This window comes from Cupressus sempervirens, chromosome 11, assembly GCF_028749045.1.
Source record: "Cupressus sempervirens isolate cs-2001-9-10 chromosome 11, ASM2874904v1, whole genome shotgun sequence".
NCBI classification, from domain to species: domain Eukaryota; kingdom Viridiplantae; phylum Streptophyta; class Pinopsida; order Cupressales; family Cupressaceae; genus Cupressus; species Cupressus sempervirens.
In genome coordinates, this window is record NC_143128.1 from 537,028,678 (window position 1) to 537,047,530 (window position 18,853).

An 18,853-nucleotide genomic window follows, 5' to 3' on the forward strand; every position below is an offset into this window, starting at 1 on the left:
ATTATATGATAAGCTCTACAAGTGAACATCCTGAGAGGAATCCTAAAGAAGAAGGGATATAAGTTCTCTATCAAGTTTGGATCCTTTAGTTGCAACACTTGGTCTCATGCTAAGAACATGATGAATGTGTTTAGGAAGAAATATAAGCTAGACATGTATGAAGTCCTGAGGCCTATGTTTGATCTAAATGAGAATGCCAAAGATGTTCTACAATTTGGGAGTGTGATAAATCATATCACCACAATTGAAGATTATTGGTCAAATTGTAAAGATGAGTTTGAGAGCTATGATTGGGCCTTCACTAGATTGACAACGATCAAATGAAAATGTATAACATGAATATAGATGTAGATGGAATTGAAGATTATAGTCAAAATATGTATAGAAATACTTATTTGATCAAGCTGAAGTACGCTCCTATAAGTTTGGAACCTTTTGATGATGTTGTGGAGAATCTAGATATGATGATGGCTAGAGTCTACAAGAGAACTTGAAAGTGGGTCAAGTGGACCACGAGACAAATAAGTAATAGCAATCCATTGAGTCTTCCCCAAAAGTAGCAACAACCTCATCTTCTGATAGTGGTGCTTTAGGCACAATCTTGCCTATCACTCAAGGACCTACTCAACCATCTGGTGGAGGCAACCTACCTCTTGACAAGAATATCGTACGTGAAAGAACTTGTTAGGATGGTTTAGTGCCACTGATCAGAACTGAAATAGAGGCTGAAAATAAGAAGGCAGAGGAGATGAAAGATAGTGTACTCACAATGGCTCTCTCACCTTGCAGTTGTCCTATTCTATCCATAAGTGCCCCATTACTCCTACCAAGTAGCCCCCAATTACAAGTGGTTGACCTTGGAGATGAGGAGAGTAGTGAGATTGAATCTATAGTCTGATGAAGTAGCAAACAAGATAAAAAAAGTAGAGAAGGGTCCCAAAGCTTCAAAACATATTTTCTAGGCTCTAAAAAATCCTTTCTCTTCAATTTCAAAGACATTCACTCCAGTTAAGAGGAACATGTTTAGTTTTGATACACTCAAGACTATGTCTAAGGTAATTGGAACTAAATCATTGCTTAAGAATACTCTAGACAGAAAGAGGAAGAGGACAGAAGAGGGGCCCCCAAACAAAGAGACTTTGTCTCTAGCTATCTATTCTAGGTCAAAATTGAGTAAAGTTAAGAAGTAGAAGACTTTTTTAATTCTCGATTGAGACCCTAATATAGTAGACCTAACTATGGAGATTTCTAAGCCCACCAAGGAGGGTAGAATTGAAGACCTAATTATAGATGACTTCACATTATAGTCTCTATACCTGGGAGATGTTAAGCATGACACCAAAGTGGGCTTGTGGAAGTCAAAAAATGAAGTGATGGAGAAGGAACATGAAGGGCTCAAGATTACCAAAGTTAGGATGAAGGCAAAGATCCATGAACTCAACCACTACATCAAGAAGCTAATTTCTCCACTAGCAAGTATTTTTTAGAGTTCCCCCTACTAGTTACCCTACAACCATAGATATGCAAGCTATCATTTCTCAGATGCAAGAAGATAAACACTTTGGGAAATTAGTAGGGAATGGATTGAGAAACTCAAGTCTGAAGGACTTGTAGTTATAGAGAAAATTGGTAATGTAGTACTAAGTTTGGAAATAGAAAAGGATAATATCTTGGTCAACAGGGCTACTCTATTAGCAAAAGGGGGAAGGAGTGAAGATTGCATCTTGCTCTTGAATTTGGTCATCCAAACAAAAACAAAGGAAGCAATAGAAGCCAAGGTCCCACAAAAGGGAGATGAGCCCTTGTTCAAATAAAAATAGAGTTTTCAATTCAAAGCTAAGATGATCTTGATGGCAAAAGATGGACTATAGAGGATGAAGGTCAAAGTCTAAGAAGAGAAAGATAAAGATTATGAGTTGTTGAAAGGATTACATAGTGACTCTCAAACAAGTGGGAAAGGGAAGGGACTAGTAGGAATTTATCTTATGAAAAATAATTTCTTCACTTATCTTGATACTATAATAGAGAATTTTACTACCCCCTAGAATAGAGTGTTGGAGCTCCAAAAGCTTGGTGGATGGATATATGCATTTATGGAGGAAATGCAAGAGTGGTTGAATGTCATCAAAGACTTAGCTAGAGATAACTCTGAGTGGCTCTTGAGATACACCAACTTCCATGTCCATAGACATGAGGAGCTAATCCCACTCATTGTCATTGCCAAAGCCTATAATGATAAGTTGGAAAAAGGAAAGAAGGCAAAGTGATCTTTATCTCACCCTTTTTTATTTTGATTGTAACTGACAATTGGCTCCTTGCCATTTTTCATTTTGAGGAGATGAACCGGTTTAAGTTCTATTTTTTAGTAGTCATCTTGAAATCCTATAGGTACCTAATTAAAATATTACTAAAAGGGTTAGCTAATTTTTGGTCTGAAATACTTCGTGTTGTAGAGACAAGTTGAATGTGTTTTATACCAATTATTTACTATTCCATTGTTTATGACAGTTTAAGATATCTCTTTCAATTGAATTGAGTTAAGGAATAAACAAAGTTTTGTTCCCCTATTTAATGTATCAAACTAAAGATAATAATAGTGTTATTGAAGGTCAAAAGTGATTTTGTTGTGCATTATTCCTTAAGTTAGCCCTTGCATTTTAGAGCTAGAATCATTCTATTAAGTAGCTAATTCATAGATAGATTTCATTCCTGTATTGTCAAATTCTATGGGTTCATAATACGTATGAGTTAAAAAATTTGATTATTATTAAGACTTGAATCCTTGCCTAAGTTAGTTCCTATTTAGGCCTAACTTGGTTTACCTCTCCTTTTCTCTGGTCAAGAAAAAACCCCATTTAGAATTAGGGAAAAATAAATTCATTCCAAATCACAAGTTCAAGGGAGCTATACTTATGAATTCAGAGGGAAATCAGTCATTCAATTATGAATTCCCAACTATTTAGTCATTGTTCACAAACATTGGGTATTTAAAGAGTTAAATAAAAGAACAATCTATTCACCAACATTGAATTAGGCATAGTAGGCATAGCATCGCATGAAGGTTGAGAACCTTTAGTCTTTGTAGTATGGAAAAGGTTTTCTGCCAAGTGTAAATTTGCTTGAGTTTCTTTTAGAGGTAGCCCTTGAGGATAAACATAGTCAATATGGAAAGAATTAGGTTTTTTATTCAGAGAAGGAAATTTTTATTTCTTAGATACTTTAGAAGGTGACTGCATGTTAGAAGAAGTGGAGGTTGTGTTTGAACCATTACTAGAAATCGGTTCATGATGTTGATCAAGCTTGAGAGTAGTATCTTTATCAGATGAGTCATTAGGATTTTTAATTATGCCATCATCAATTAGATCTTGGATTTTATTTTAAAATTCTATGTAATATGAAGTTTTATGCTCATTGTTTCTATGATAGCCATAATATCTACTCAAAAACAATATTCCATGTGAAGTGGCTTGAGGTAGAACAATGAGTTTGTTTTTAAGAAGCTCTTCAAAAGTTGATTTTTGAGATTGTCCCAAAGGGGTGAAATCACATTCTAGTCTAGGTACCCAAGGTATTTCCTTAAAAATAATTCCACATTTCTTGGGTGTTTGTGAAGTGTTCCCAGATGTCTCAAATTCAAGATCATAGGAATTTGATTTTTTGTTGTCATAGGAGGAAGGGAAAATTCATCTCAATAATTTGTTCAATGGTGCATCATGTTCTTCCTTTAGTTTTTGAAATTGAGAGTTCAAAGATTGGAGTTGTTTTTCCATGTTTGCAATTAAAATTTCTTGTTCATTCCTAGGAATGTTGGATTTAGTCCATTTGTTTTAAACCATTGTAATTTTTTCTCTCTTCTTTCTCTCTTTAGAAGGTTTATCAGAGCTTCTAGTTTGAATAGACATCAAGGTGTATGATAGAAATTGCAAGATAGGTGTAGATCAAGATTGCATTCTAGATTTTGTCTTAGATTTAGATGATGGTGTAAAGATAGAAAGGTGAAGCACAAAAAGGCATGAGCAATAAAAGTAGTGGCTAAATAGTCAAAATGGTGACTCTCAAAATAAGTGTGACAACATAGTAGATAGTAGCTTGCAAATGACATATTTTGAGACTAGTTTTTCACGCAAATCAAGATTTTAACCATTTTGGATTGATTGTTTTAGATTCACATGCAATTGTTTAGGACGATTGAGGACACATATATTATCTAGAAAGTGATTAGTTTAGGAAGAGTACCATATTAGTGAATTTTGAAGCTCCTTGTTTTTTAGTTTTTAGATAGTCTTGTACAAGCTTTTTGACAAGGTCAAAGGAGTTTTCATACTTGTTTCTAATTTGCATAGCTTTCAAGATATTTTTTGATAGAATAATCTTATCAATTCATTTTCAAGATACCAAAATAGAGTTTTCAATAGCATCATGTGACACAAGTAGTGATATCAAAACAATTCCACAAGGGACAGAGCAACTTTGTGGAATACACGCATGAGGATGTCTAACTTTCCAATAATAGGAAAAATATCATGTGTATGTTCAAGAGATTTCCACTAGTATAACACAAACAAATATAGTTCATTCAAAAGTCTACCTAAGGTCAATTTTAGTTACACATGGCTAGAAAAGGTGGCTTCTAATTAACCAAGATTTAGTCAAGTTTCGATCCAAAGAGCATGCTTTTACCTCTCTTTTGAGGGCTTCTAACCAATGCCAGAAAGGTTTTGTGCAATCTATGAGGACTACTAGAGGAAGAATATTAAATACTCTTTTTCCTTCACCCCATTAAGGATGAAGGTCTTTGGGATTTCCCTCTCACTGGCCTTGCTAAGAAAAATCTCAGGAGATATGCCCCTAAGGCTCAAATTAATCTACCTATTTGAAAGCATGAGAATGAAACCAAAAGTAGGTTAAGGAGTTTGACCATCCCAAGAAGGATGAGAGAATATCCCTATTAATTTTGATTTCAGAACACAATAGAAATGAGTTTCTCATTTCCAAGCCTTTTAGCTAATGAAAAAATGAGGCTTGTAACTAAGCTACATGTTTGTTCATTCCTTAGCATATTTTCATAATAAACTTGGTATGTTTGATATTCTGAGTCACTATAAAAGTGAAGAGCATAGGCCTAATACCAAATATGAAATTTTGATTAGCTCTTCTACTTAGGCTAGATTTTGAAATTGAAATTCCACAATTCAAGAAAAATGCAAAGGATTAGGCATACCTCTTTTTGAGGCTAACAAAGGCTAGGTGCATTTTTAAGTATTTTTTTTGCGTGTATCTAGTCGATCATTCTAGCTTCTGAGAATCCACATAAGCTTCCACAAACTTTAGTTCAATAAAAAATATGTTTGGTTTATCAAAAAATTTAGAACAATTCAATATTAGAATTATGTTTTCATGAAAATATCATAAAATAATTATTAATTATTGAAAATGAATCATACAGATTTGGAAATTTTTAATGTTGAAATTACAAGTGGTCACCATTCATTCATCATGTGCATTCAATATTTAAATTGAAATAACATGTAAACATGTAAGAAAGCACACATATAACACCAGATATGATTACCCAGAAACCCTTAAAGTCAGAAGGTAAAACTGGGTGGGGATGACACCCACAAATCTTCACTATTGTAGTTGTAAAGTGGATCCAATTAGGGTTACAGTGTTTTGAAAATGAAACATGATCTACCCTATGAAAGGTCTCCCCTATTAAAGGCTTACAAAGACTATTAGATCTCACCTTATTAGAGGATTTCAACACCCTATTAGAAGTGTGCCTTGTTAGAGGACTTCAACTTACAACTAAGTAAGTACCTTGTTAAAGGATTTCATACAACCTATTAGGACTAGTTTTCTTAAGAGATTTGAAGTAAATCACCTATTAAAATGTCTCAGCATAGATCCTACGATTAGCACTTGTTTTCCTGATGACAGATCACCTCTAAACAATGTCTAATTGATCCTTCATGATCAGATGTCTCAATCTTGTATCCTTTGCTCTATCCTTTGTTATTCTCTGACTGATTCTATAATTCACTCTTTTGTTCTAAGTCACCTTGAATGCTCTGCAAACTATCTTGTTCACTCCTCTAATTTCATCACTCACCCATAAAGAGTTTAGGGCTTTGTCCTCCTTGAGAAGACTTAGTGATTTAGGGTTAGGTATGAATCTATAACTAAGATTCATCCATATTACTGCTTAAACCTTCCCTTTTCCTAATTGGCTACATGTAATTGCATAGGGAATCCAAATATAGATTTGTCCTTATCTCCAAAAGATTGTAATATATCCTTGAGTCAGCTCAAAAATGGTTTACATAGTTGTTTGTGCCATTACAAAAAAATATGTCAAAACTGTGTCAATCAACATATGAAGTCACTGATGCTAAGCATGCACTATATTTCTACTCTAACTCGACACCTGAATTGATTAAAATCCACTATATACTTGGCTCCTAAATCACTCTACATAGTTTATTTTCTTAGTACTTGAGTGACTCTACACTCATTACAACTCAACACAGTCTAATATTTACATGTTGTGCTCGACATGTATTACTTGTTTAGCATGAACTAAGTAAATGGCTTAAGTGTGTTGTCACTCACTTGTCAAAACCAATTTGAGATCAACAATCACCCCCTTTGACATGAGTATAAAAAACACTTGAATATACATAATCGACTTCAATCTTCTCGAGCACAACATATCCATGACTCAGCTTATATATAAAACTTCAAAATTCCAAAAATCTACAATACCCTATATACCTCAAAATTGATAACTCCCCCTGAGTTAATTTGTCTTATTTGTATCCAAAATCTATGCTCCCTTTGACTTCAATGTGCTGTATTTGATACTCTTTCATCTGATATGCTCTGTCTTAGCTGATATCTATATCCGTTTGCTACTTTCTCTTGAAAAATGTATATCACCCCAATGATATAATTCTACTACTATTCTCCCCCTTTCTTTTCTATTTCTCTTTTTTTCATGCTCCCCCATATCATATTTCTCATATTATATCTCCCTTTCTTTTATATCTCCCCCTTTTTGACACTTATGTCAAATGGGCTATACATATATAGTGTGTTTTTAAAAAAAAGATTTATGGACATCCATTATTATTTTGAGTGTTGCATCCCAATTGTCACATGCAAAACCCAATGACTTGATTTGGATTGCAAGCTCGGTAGCAAGGTGTACTAGGCCATCTAAAGTAGAAAGAGTGGGTTGTTTCTTTAATAGAGTCTTGGTATAACCTAGCTGCTTGTGTGATATCTCCATGTGTGGGGCGAGGGATGTTTGTATACATGTCAATTTGGCTCTTATGCTAACCTCATCTATTGTCAGTGAAGCTAATTAACTTTGTGTCTAAAGAAATGTTATGAAATGGTTCTCACTTTGAGCTAGGTTCTAAGGTAGCTTAGTACCTAATATGGTGAGGTTTCTCTCCAGACTCAAAATATGACTCGTGGTCTCTTGAGTGAAGAGTATAGGATCACATAGCTTTCTATGCAATGAGAATATATTATCAAGTACATTCTTCACCTCTTCAACCTTAGTTGCCAATGAAACTTGAGTCAGTGCTATCTCAGTAGATATTTTCTCATTCACCTTACCTTGAAACTTCTTTTCTGACCATTCTAGGAGTTTTGCAATTGTATCAAGGTCTTCATTACTAACCTTTTCCACTATATCTCTTAGTTATTCTATCAGTAGCTTTGTCTCTTTAGGATTTGGTAGGCTAAATGAATCTAGAAAGATGTCCTTAATATCTTGAAGTGCTTGCTTCTTCTTGTGTTCTCTCCTAAGCATTTCTTGATCCTGTTTCCTTTCTAAGGCTTATTGTAATATGCATATTTATTCCAATGTCATAGTGTCATAGTCATCCTTTGGAATAAAAATATCTTCATCAAGGCTTATGTCTCCATAGTGAATTACCATATTAACCTTTGATGAGATAGGGCTTGGCACTGAGATTTGTAATGGAATGGCTTCTATGCCCAACTTCTGAAGAGCCTATGTAGAAGGAGTGCCAAACACTAGTAGGGCTACCAGTGCTTGGATGGCTTCCTATTCCTTCACCTTAGGTGTTAGCTCATGCTCTTTAGGCTTGCCCTAGTTTATTACTATGACTTGGCTAGCACTTTGTTCCTATGTTGTAGGTATAGATGAATCTATCTATCATGTTTCTTGTTGTTGACCTGTAGTAGTATCTATCTCCTCTACTTTCTTCTTTGCAATAGTATCAACTTTAACACTTGTATCAACCTTAGTAGACGTGTCTAATATTGTTTGAACCTAAGGTTGTACATTAGTAACTAAAGGGATGAAAGAAGGTGGTTCTTGTCGATTCACCTTTACCCTTGTGACCTCAATTACTACCTTTTGCAATTCTTCTACACTGACCAAAACTAGATTTTCACAGAGTTTATCTTGGAGTGTAGATTGGTCTAGAATCTTCTTCAAGTCTTCTATAGTAAGTGGATTGATGTTCTAAGCTGATGCATCAAAAACATCCTTTACAGTTATAGTCTCAGTTGTTAGACTTGTTTCATGAGGAGGATTGACATTCGACAATAGTGTGTCATGCATACTCTATTCATCTTGATGTTGCTTAGCTATTGCCTTGTCACCATCTTTCTTTTCTCCGTCCCCCAACTATATTATCTTTATTATGATCTTCCTTACCATCATCATTATCTTCATCCTTATCATCATATTTACCCTCTAAAGGGTCAAGTTCTCCTTGTTTCATAGTGGTCAACCCATAGATAAGTTTCCATATTTGAGTTGATTTTGTGAACACATCTTCAATGTTATTTTCAATAATGTTGAAGGCTCTATATCTAGGTGTGAACCTAACTACATGTGTCTTGATAGACTTATAAATTTGTCCCTTTGTCAATTTTGGCATTACTTGGGCTAATGTTGTTTCCCTAATCTTATTTTCCAAATTCAAACAATAATGCCATTTTTGCTCAACAATATCATATAAACTTTTTGGTATTGAGTTGGAAAATTCTAGTGGAGTGTTCTTAAACTTTGACATCATGGCATATAATGCCTCTTCCACTTGGTTTTTGTCTTCTTTTCCTAGTTTATCAAAATTAATATGTTTTAAAGCAAATAAATCTGCATTGCTTTTGACATTTTCACATAAGTTTTCAAGATCAGATAAAGGATTGTGACTTACCACTTTAAATTGGTTATTTTTATCTAATTATGTCCTCTCTTCATTAGAATCTAGCCGTGCCACATACTTTCTTCTTTGTTTCTTTTACAGTTGGCCTCCTTGATCTATTATCTTTGTGTTTTCCCTGGCCTTTTGAGTTGTAGCACATGTGTTGGCTCTATTGGTAGGAGTAGTGGGCTTGGTTGGGCTAGTTTTGACAATCTTCTTTGCCCTTGTCACTGGTTGTGCCTTTGCCTTTCTTTTCTTTGGCTTGGTAGGAGTAGGTCCTGTAGACACCTAAAAACCTTTAGAAAATAAAGTATTTTTATTTTCTGAAAAAGTCCTGATGACATCATCATTTATTAATTAATTATTTATTTAATTAATTAATTAATTTTTATGCCATTAAATCCCTTTATCTTAATTAAAAATATTTAATTAAGGAATCCCTCCCAAAAATGTTTAAATCTTATTTAAACATTATTTCCTTATTTATTAATTATTTAATTAATAAATTGACCAAAAATCCTAAAATAAATAAAAATTTTATTTTTTGCCCAAAACTTGGCCAATTTCCTTATGACCAATAACCTCTTCCAAAATCTTCTAATCCTTCTTTAATTTTGATTAAAGGCTAATCCCATCATTTCCTACCCCTAATCCCAACTCAAAATATTTAATTAAGATTAAATATTAATCCTCATGTTTATTAAATTTTTTTTAATAAATATCTCCTCAACCCAAACCCTTGAAATAAATAAAACTTTATTTATTTCCTAAAAATCTAATTTATCCTCATCCTAAGAAGTTCTAGACTCTTCTAGAAAGTCTTCATCCTCATCCTAGGAAATTCTAGACTATTCTAGAAAGTCTTCATCCTCATCCAAAGTCTAGACTCTTCTAGAAGATGTCTTTAAACCTAATCCTAATCCCCTCCTAACCTTGTCACATTCCTTAAACATGGGTTAAGACTTGCTAACTCAAGCCAAAGTTAACAAATATCTCCTCCTTCACCCACCCTCATTAAATGCCATCCACTTACCTATCCCTAAGCTAATCCTAAACCATCCTAATCCATCCTCTAATAATTTGCACAAGCCTAAACAAGCTTAAAACCTTCCTAATCAAGTCCAAGTCAAAATTGCTCTCATCACCCTCAAAATATTTCAACCATAAAACTTTATGAAGTCCACTAGGTCATAAATGACTCTTACAAGCCCTTTTATTGCTCTTACAAGTCATTATGAGGGTCTTTATGAAGATTTTATCCCTTGAGCCTCCTTTGTTGACTCATCCTTCCCCTTTCCTCCATCCTCTCACCATGTGACATGTGTCACTCCTTGATTGGCTATAAGGAAGCACAATCCATATGCTCTCTTCTCATGCAATCTGAGCCCTCCATAAGCTTTTTCCCATCCTTGCATCCTAGCCCTTGATCCCTCAAGCTCTTTGCCTATTTAAGGAATCCTCTCCCAAGGCATTTTAACACAATCCATGAAGTAAAGTTATAATGCTATTTTGAGAGCCAAATCCATACTAAAGCCATCTATCCAGACCAAAAATCCATAATCATCCATTGAAGCCTTTGGAAGCATATTGAGCATACATCCTATCCATTTAGATAAAGCCACTCAACAAGAGAGCTTCTCATTGAGAGAGCCCATTAATGGCTCATATTTTCAAATTGAGAGTTCATCTTAGTCTATCTTGAAATTTATGAATTTTGTTTACTTTTTAGAAGCTTTATTTAAATTTGGTTTCTATTAGCATACTAACATTGCTCATATACAGGTCCTTCCTCGGCTTCTTCTCCCTCGAAGCCTTTAGTTTAGGTCCTTCCTCAGCTTCTTCTCCCTCGAAGCCTTTAGTTTTCTTCCTTGTCTTCTCCCATGCCTTCAGTTATTGCAAGAGGTGCTTGAGTTTGTGTTTCTTCTTCCTCCTCGACACCTTCTCCAAATTTGGATTTTAGTTTCTTTACTATCTTATCTTTCTTCTTAATTATTAATGTAGTTTTCAACTCCATGGTAATCTTTAACTTTACCATCTCCTAGTTCCAAAATATCTTTTCACTTTTATCTATTTCCTCTACTAGTAGTGTAGTGGTGGCTGCTAAGGATTCATCAATATTAATTTCATACCAAGGTGGCCTTAAACATCTTACCCTTGGTGTGGCAGCTTGCACAAAAGTGTAATCAACATCAATAAGAAAACATATGTCATTATAGTATTGCTCAACCAAAGAAACTAGTTTCCTCAGTCTTTCCTTTATTGATTTCTTGAAATCTTCAAAGTAACTTGTCATCAAGGTTTCAAATTTTTCTCCCATCTACTCAATGTATTCATTGATCTACACCACAACTAACCTATTGGTCTTCCATCTTACATTACCAAAAGAGGGAAATGTATTTTGTACATAAAAGAATATGCAAACCAGTATTGAACCAAACTTGCATTGTGCACTCTTGGTTTTCCAGATAACTCCAAGATTCTCCATCAGTTGTTGTAATTATAGCTCTACCAGATCATATGTATGATCTTTCTTTTCAATCTTGTAGCCAACATTCACAACTATACAAGGTGCACTATTCAATCTACTAGATTGATAGAATTTATGTGAGATTATCCTTATAGAAAAGTTCAACAATAGTATCTATTGTCATGTCTCTCTTATTCCATTTTGCTCCAGTGTTCTTCTCAATTACTTCCTTGGAATCACTTCTAAGTGTCTTTGGCCGATCTAGGGTTGGGTAGACAATAACCCTATGAATTATTCACTTAGTAATCTTGATATGTCCTCCCTCTAGCCATAAAGAGCCGTCGTGAATTTGGCTTAGTAAAATTCTTATCCACCTAGTTTTAAATACATTCAAAAAATCTAGGGCTCATGTTAAACCGTTTTTTCTCAACAATTTTGTATTACTCTTTCAAAACACCATTTTCACACAATCTATTATATGCATCTCTTATCTCCATGTCTCCTATATTTGCTATCTTGCAATTGGAGCACTTCCTCACATCTTGCACCATAATTACATTTGGCAAGATTAGTGACAATGCACCAAAAGGATCTTTTTTATAGGCGATATCAAGAATGGCTTTAAATATTGGTTACTTAACTTCATTAATGACAAGCTGAACATTCAGAACCTCCTCCCCTTCAACACTTTTTGAACTAGAGGCTATTTTTTCAAACTAGGGTTTATGGAAAATTAAACTATGTAGCTTGGCTTGTGATAAATACCTTGTGAAATCTGACAAGCTAGTGTGAGATTGTTGCTAAAATCTTTACAAATGCCTTGAACAGGTTTCTGAATTGCCTTCTACTCTGCTTGCTCTTGCTTGAATTTAAAATGATGAATAATGATAAAAAAATGATCATATACCCTTCAAAAATCTTGTATTTAATGCTGAGTGCTTACACATATATAAGCTTGATATCAACCAATTTCAAGATAACTTGGCATCCATTGATATTTCGATTACTCGGTAGCTACTATGAGCTCAACATCAACTAGCATTCCAATCAACATACATAGGAAACATTTCATGCTCAACAACAACATGAAAAAATTAAAGATTTAGCTTGAATTTTCAACGTATTGCATCTTTGTTTATGCTAATGTAGTCTTTTCAGTACTATTTCCTTTGAAACTGATGTATGATACAACACTTGAATATCAACCCACATACCTCTTGATTGTCAAGTTTGATGAGGTGTGATAACTTGACCCATTGGGTGAAGTGATCCCTTTTCTATTTGGTGTGCTACAATCATCTTTCTTTTTCCATGTCTTGTTCATGTCATCTTTGATATGTTCAACATCTACCTTGCCTTTTCCTTTATCAAATTCACAAATTAGTGCCTTTGACCTAGTTGGACAATTCTTGTTGATATGACCAATCTTTAGATAATTAAAACATGTAGTTTGACTCAACCTCATCTTTTAGTTACCACTGAAGTGTGTCCTAATACAATTTTCAGGAACATGTCCATATTCTTGACAATAATGATAGCTATATCTTGTATTATAGTCCCAATTATAAAAGTTCCCATTATTTCTTACCTTCGTTGGATTGTTTGATGACCACATGGATTTGGATCTACATTCAAAGGCTTTATGTCCATAGTTCTAATAGTTGCAGCAATAACCTTCAAATCTTTGTTTATGCATGGTCTTGGTTTTGCATTCATGTACTTGATGGCCTTGCAATGAGTCATGTTCTTAGGCTTGACATTCTGATTTGTATTCTTGCTCCTGCACATATTAGCAGTATGTAGTTTCTTACCACAATTATGATAAATAGGTTTGGAGTTCTTACCTTTGATGTTCCTTTCTACAACAACTTTGGATGATTCTCCTTTATTAGCGCTTGTGTAGCCTAATCCTGCTACATCACTATTAGATCTAGGGGATTTCAGTAATCGTTCAAAGTAATTTATGGCTTCATTTGGCTTGTGATTCTTGTTCTAACTTGAGATTTTTTATTTCCTCAGCCTGGATTTTGTTCTTTTCCATTAGATCTACAACTGCTACATCAAATTGATTTGAATCTCCGTCCGCAAATAGCTTAGTAATGTCTATCTCTTTTTATTGTGTGTCATTCTCCTCAATAGAATTTTTTTTTCTTCTCTTCAAGGATTTCTTTAGTTCCTCTCTTGCCTCATTTAGTTGATGTAGTATGAGATGTATTTCAATCTCCTAGTTTTCAATAGTCTTTCTGAACTTGTAGACTTCCATTTCAAGATCTTTCCTCAAAGTTGCAAAGCTTCTCTTTTAGAGAACCTGGCTCTGATACCGATTGTTGGAATTACAAATGGGAAGAGTAAACTTTTTTGTGTGTTTGGGCGGGGGGGGGGGTTGAATCAGTAATTTAAACTTGGACCCATAAAACTTTCACCATTCATTCATCATATGCATTCAACATGTAAACTAAAATAACATGTAAAGCATATGCATCTAAATCATGTAAACACGTAAGCAATCAAACACATAACACTAGATATGATTACCTAGAAACCCTGCAAGTGAAAAGTTAAAACTAGGGTGGGGATGACACCCACAAATCTTCATTATTGTAGTTGTAAAGTGTATCCAATTAAGGTTACAATGTTTTAACCATGAAACATGATCTACCCTATGAAAGGTCTACCTTGTTAAAGGCTTACAAAGATTATTAGGTCTCACCTTGTTAGAGGATTTCAACATGTTGTTAGAAGTGTTCCTTGTTAGAGGACTTCAACTTACAACTAAGTAAGCACCTTGCTAAAAGATTTCATATAGCTTGTTAGGACTACTTTGCTTAAGAGATTTGATTGAAATCATTTATTAAAATGTCTCAGCATAGATCATGTGATTAACACTTGCTTGCCTAATGAAAAATCACCTCTAAACAATGTCTAATTGATCCTTCATGATCAAATGTCTCAATGTTGTATCCTTTTCTCTATCCTCTATTCTTTTCTAATTGATTCTACAATTCGCTCTTTTCTTCTAAGTCACCTTGAATGATCTACAAACTATCTTGTTTGCTCCTCCAATTTGCTCACTCACCCATAAAGAATTTAGGGCTTTGTCCTCCTTAAGAAGACTTAGGTGGCTTAGGGTTAGGTATGAATCTATGACTGAGATTCATCCATATTATTCCTTAAACCTTCCCTTTTTTTCATTGGCTACATGTAATTGCATAGGGAATCCAAATACAGATTCATCCTTATCTCCAAAAAATCATAATCTATCCTTAAGTTGGCTAAAAAATGGTTTACATAGTTGTTTATGCCATTAGAAACAAATATGTCAAAAATATGTCACTTGACATAAGAAGTAATTGATGCTTGACATACATTCTATTTCTTCTTTGACTCGGCACCTGCACTACCTAGCATCCACTATTTACTTAGCTCCTGAATCACTCAGCATGGTCTATGTGCTCGACACTTGAGTGAGTCAACACATGAGTGACTTGACACTCATTGCAACTCAACATGGTCTAATATTTACATGTTGTGCTCAACTTGTATTACTCATTCGACATGAACTAAGTAAATGGCTTAAGTGTGTTGACACTCACATGTCAAAACCAATTTTAGATCAACATTTAAACCTCTTGATAGCATTTCTAATTTGCGAAAAAAAAATCTCTTTGAAAGTTCACTTATTTCCCTTTAATTAATTTTATTTATTTATGAAAAACCCCCAAAAAATCATAGAAACATAATCCTAATTTTTCTTTTTCTTTTTTCTATGGGCTACACACATCAATAGAAACCTACAAAATAAAATTCATCAACATATTCTTTTATTTTCTCTTGAAATAAAATTTATCATGGACAATCATAAAAAAAGAATTAAACCATCATCCAAAAGCTTTGAATTTCTTTTGTGAGCTACAAATATCCATATAAATCAACAAAATAAATTTATTATTTAGTTCGATGATTTGTGCCCAAAATAATTTGTTAATGAAAAAATAAAATTAATAAATAGAAAATTAGAAAATCAACCCAAAAAATCTGAATATTTTTTGAGCTCTGTATATATATATCTCTATAGAAAAAAATCATTTTCCAATTCGGTGATTTGTGCCCAAAACTCAAAAAATTAAAAATATCAAAAATCAATAAAAAAAATTATGATTTTTTTTTTTCTGGTAGCCTAAAAACATCAAGATAAACCTACAAAAGAAATTCTATTAATAATTTCCATGTCATTTAGGTGATATGGAAAAATCTATAAAAACTTGCAAGTAAAAATTAGTCAATGTCTAAAAAGTGAGAATTCAAGGCTAAATATTGTGTTCAGCACCACAATGGGCACTAGAAATGTGAGTGTTATATATGGGCCTCTAATTCAACAACATACTGAAACATGATCATTGTTTGTTAGTAACATCCCAAAATGAACATGAGGTTATTCATCTAACATGTTTGCACAAGGCAATTTGTTGCCTCCTAACTAGATGGGGTTTCACTATATGCTCTATGAATTGAGAGTCCAATAACTAGACCAAACTAGTACGAAGAGTTTGGATGAATGCAAAATGCAGTATTAATCTATGTTTTTGATGTTTTTGTATGCAGAGATATGAATTAATCTAGATGAATTTCATATTAAACTAAGAACAAAGATACAAAATTTAAGCTAAATGGATGCATTGTACTCTAAATGATGAGCATGTGAAAGAAATGAACATTTGAATGCAATATGCTTGAGTGATCAATTCAGTAGCAATTCAATACTCTTTACCTACATCCCCTAAAATGAGAAGAAGAAGAATTCTTTTATATAATCTCAACATCGATCAATGGTTGAGATCAAACTAAATGAACGATGGGGCTTTGAAGACGATTAAGCCAGAATAGGAAGTTTCCTTATGAAAAGGAAGTCAACTGATTGCTTTTGAGTTGAATAAGGAGTTAATTGATTTGAATCTTTTTCTAATTTCAGTGAACTCAATGTTTCCAATTCTAAACTGAAGAGAGAATATTGGAGAAAATATTTGATTTAAAGAATTAAATATGACCTCATAATTGAATATTCTAATTAATTTAATAATTAAATTTAATAATTAGAATGAAGAATTTAATGAAATCAAATACATTTAATTCCTCATGTGTATTAGCTAAAGGGGGTGATTTTAATTTAAGTAATGTGCTAGGGCATACAATTAAATTAAATTGATTAGGAGGTTATCTTAGCCAATTTAAGTTGATGTTTAGGAATTAATAATTTGTGATTAATAGAGATTAAGGGTTTTCTTCATTTTACACTTAGGTCAATCAAAGACAATTGGTCAGAAATACTTAGTAAAGTAGGACGTTATGATTATAAGGTATATGTTGTAAGATTGATGCACTAAAATTTGTTTAGAATGTCAATGTGCCAATTTAGGGGTATTACAAACATAACTTCCTTTATAATGTTCTAAAGTTTCAAACTTACTTTTATCACCAATCATATTATGTGAGTAACCATTATTAATTATACATCTATCAACTTTCTCACATGTGAAATAAGTGCAATTTTCTCATCTTCATTAGAATTAGCTTTTATTGCAACATAAACAACTTCTTCATCATGACTATATGAATCACTATCAATCTCTTCTTCAGTAATGTAACAAGATTTCTTACCTTTACCCTTGTTGTCAACATATCCTTTGTTGCATCTTCCATTTTTTCTTCCTTTGAACTTTTTGTCTTTCATTTTATCTTTGTCATCCTCATCAAGACATCTTACAACAATATGACCAACTTTATTGCATGAAATCTGTTTATAGGAAGTTTACCTTTGAATTTTCCTTTGCCTCTTGGTTTCCTTCTAGCTATTAATGCTTCAAGATCCTCAAGATTATCATTAGAAGATTCACTCTCACTATTGTCATTCTTTCCTTTCTTCTTATTAACCTTACACAAAACCAATTATTACTTGAAAGTAGATTCAATAGTTGGGGTAGTAAAATTATCAAAATTTGACAACTCAAAAGTGGTAAGTCTACCAACCATATTATCCAAGATTAGATCATTACTAGGAGTACATCTCAATTCTTGTATTGTAGAAATACTAATAGAATAAATAGAAAGTAAAGATCTCAGTACCTTGTTGATCACAATCTCATCAACATTCTTTCATTTAACTCCTCTAATTGCATTTACAAATTCTTTGATTATTCCAACATATTGAGAAATGTTCTCACCTTCTACCATCTTCATGTCATCAAGCTTTCCTCTTAATATTTTTTATTTGGCTCTTAGTAAAATATTATCTCCTCCATGGATATTTGCTAGTTTGTCTCACATTTCCTTTGTAGTTGTTTATTCCTTTATACAATCAAGCTCTAAGTAACTTAGGGAAGATGCAATCTCCAACATTGCATGATTTTTTTTTTGTTTTTCCTTTATCTATACAACTATCATAGGTGATGGCACTGCTATGTAGTTATTATCTAGGAAGTATACTTCTAAATCTCCAATTCCAATAATGTGAAACTTCCTAAAAAAATTTCTCCTTGTTCAACTTGGGTACCTCCTTCCTATACATCTTGATCTTTAGGTTTAAGTCCCTTCAAACTTTCCTCGCAAGAACCAAAAGCTTTGATTCCAATTGTTAGAATCATTTAGAATAATTAGGGAGGGGGGGTGAATTAGTTATCCTTAGGTCCAGATGTTCCAAACAAACTTTTAACCACTTTCAACAACTCAGATTTAAAAATTAGTCCTCTTGGTTGTTATAACAACTTATCAATAACACAAACTTGCAATTTTTTGTCCAAATAGTAACCAACTTGCATAATGTAAAACATTTAGTGGGAAAACATCTCAAATAATATTCACACAAATATGACATGATGATTTAACATGGAAAACCAATTTGGAAAAAAAAACCAGTAACATACTAAAGGTTACAATACACACTATTAGGTGTGACCCTATTAAAGGATTTAATCACACTATTTGGAGTGGTCTTATAGAGGACTTAAAAAACATCCCATTAGAATGCCACCTTGATTAAAGGATTTTAACTGATACAATGGTTAGAAAGTAACAATAGATTGACCTGATAAATACAACTCACTATGCAAATACAAATCACAATGTAGCTCATCTGCTAATCTACTTACTAGACTCCATTGATGTCTCTCTATCACTGACCTTCTTGGAAAATGCTTCAAGA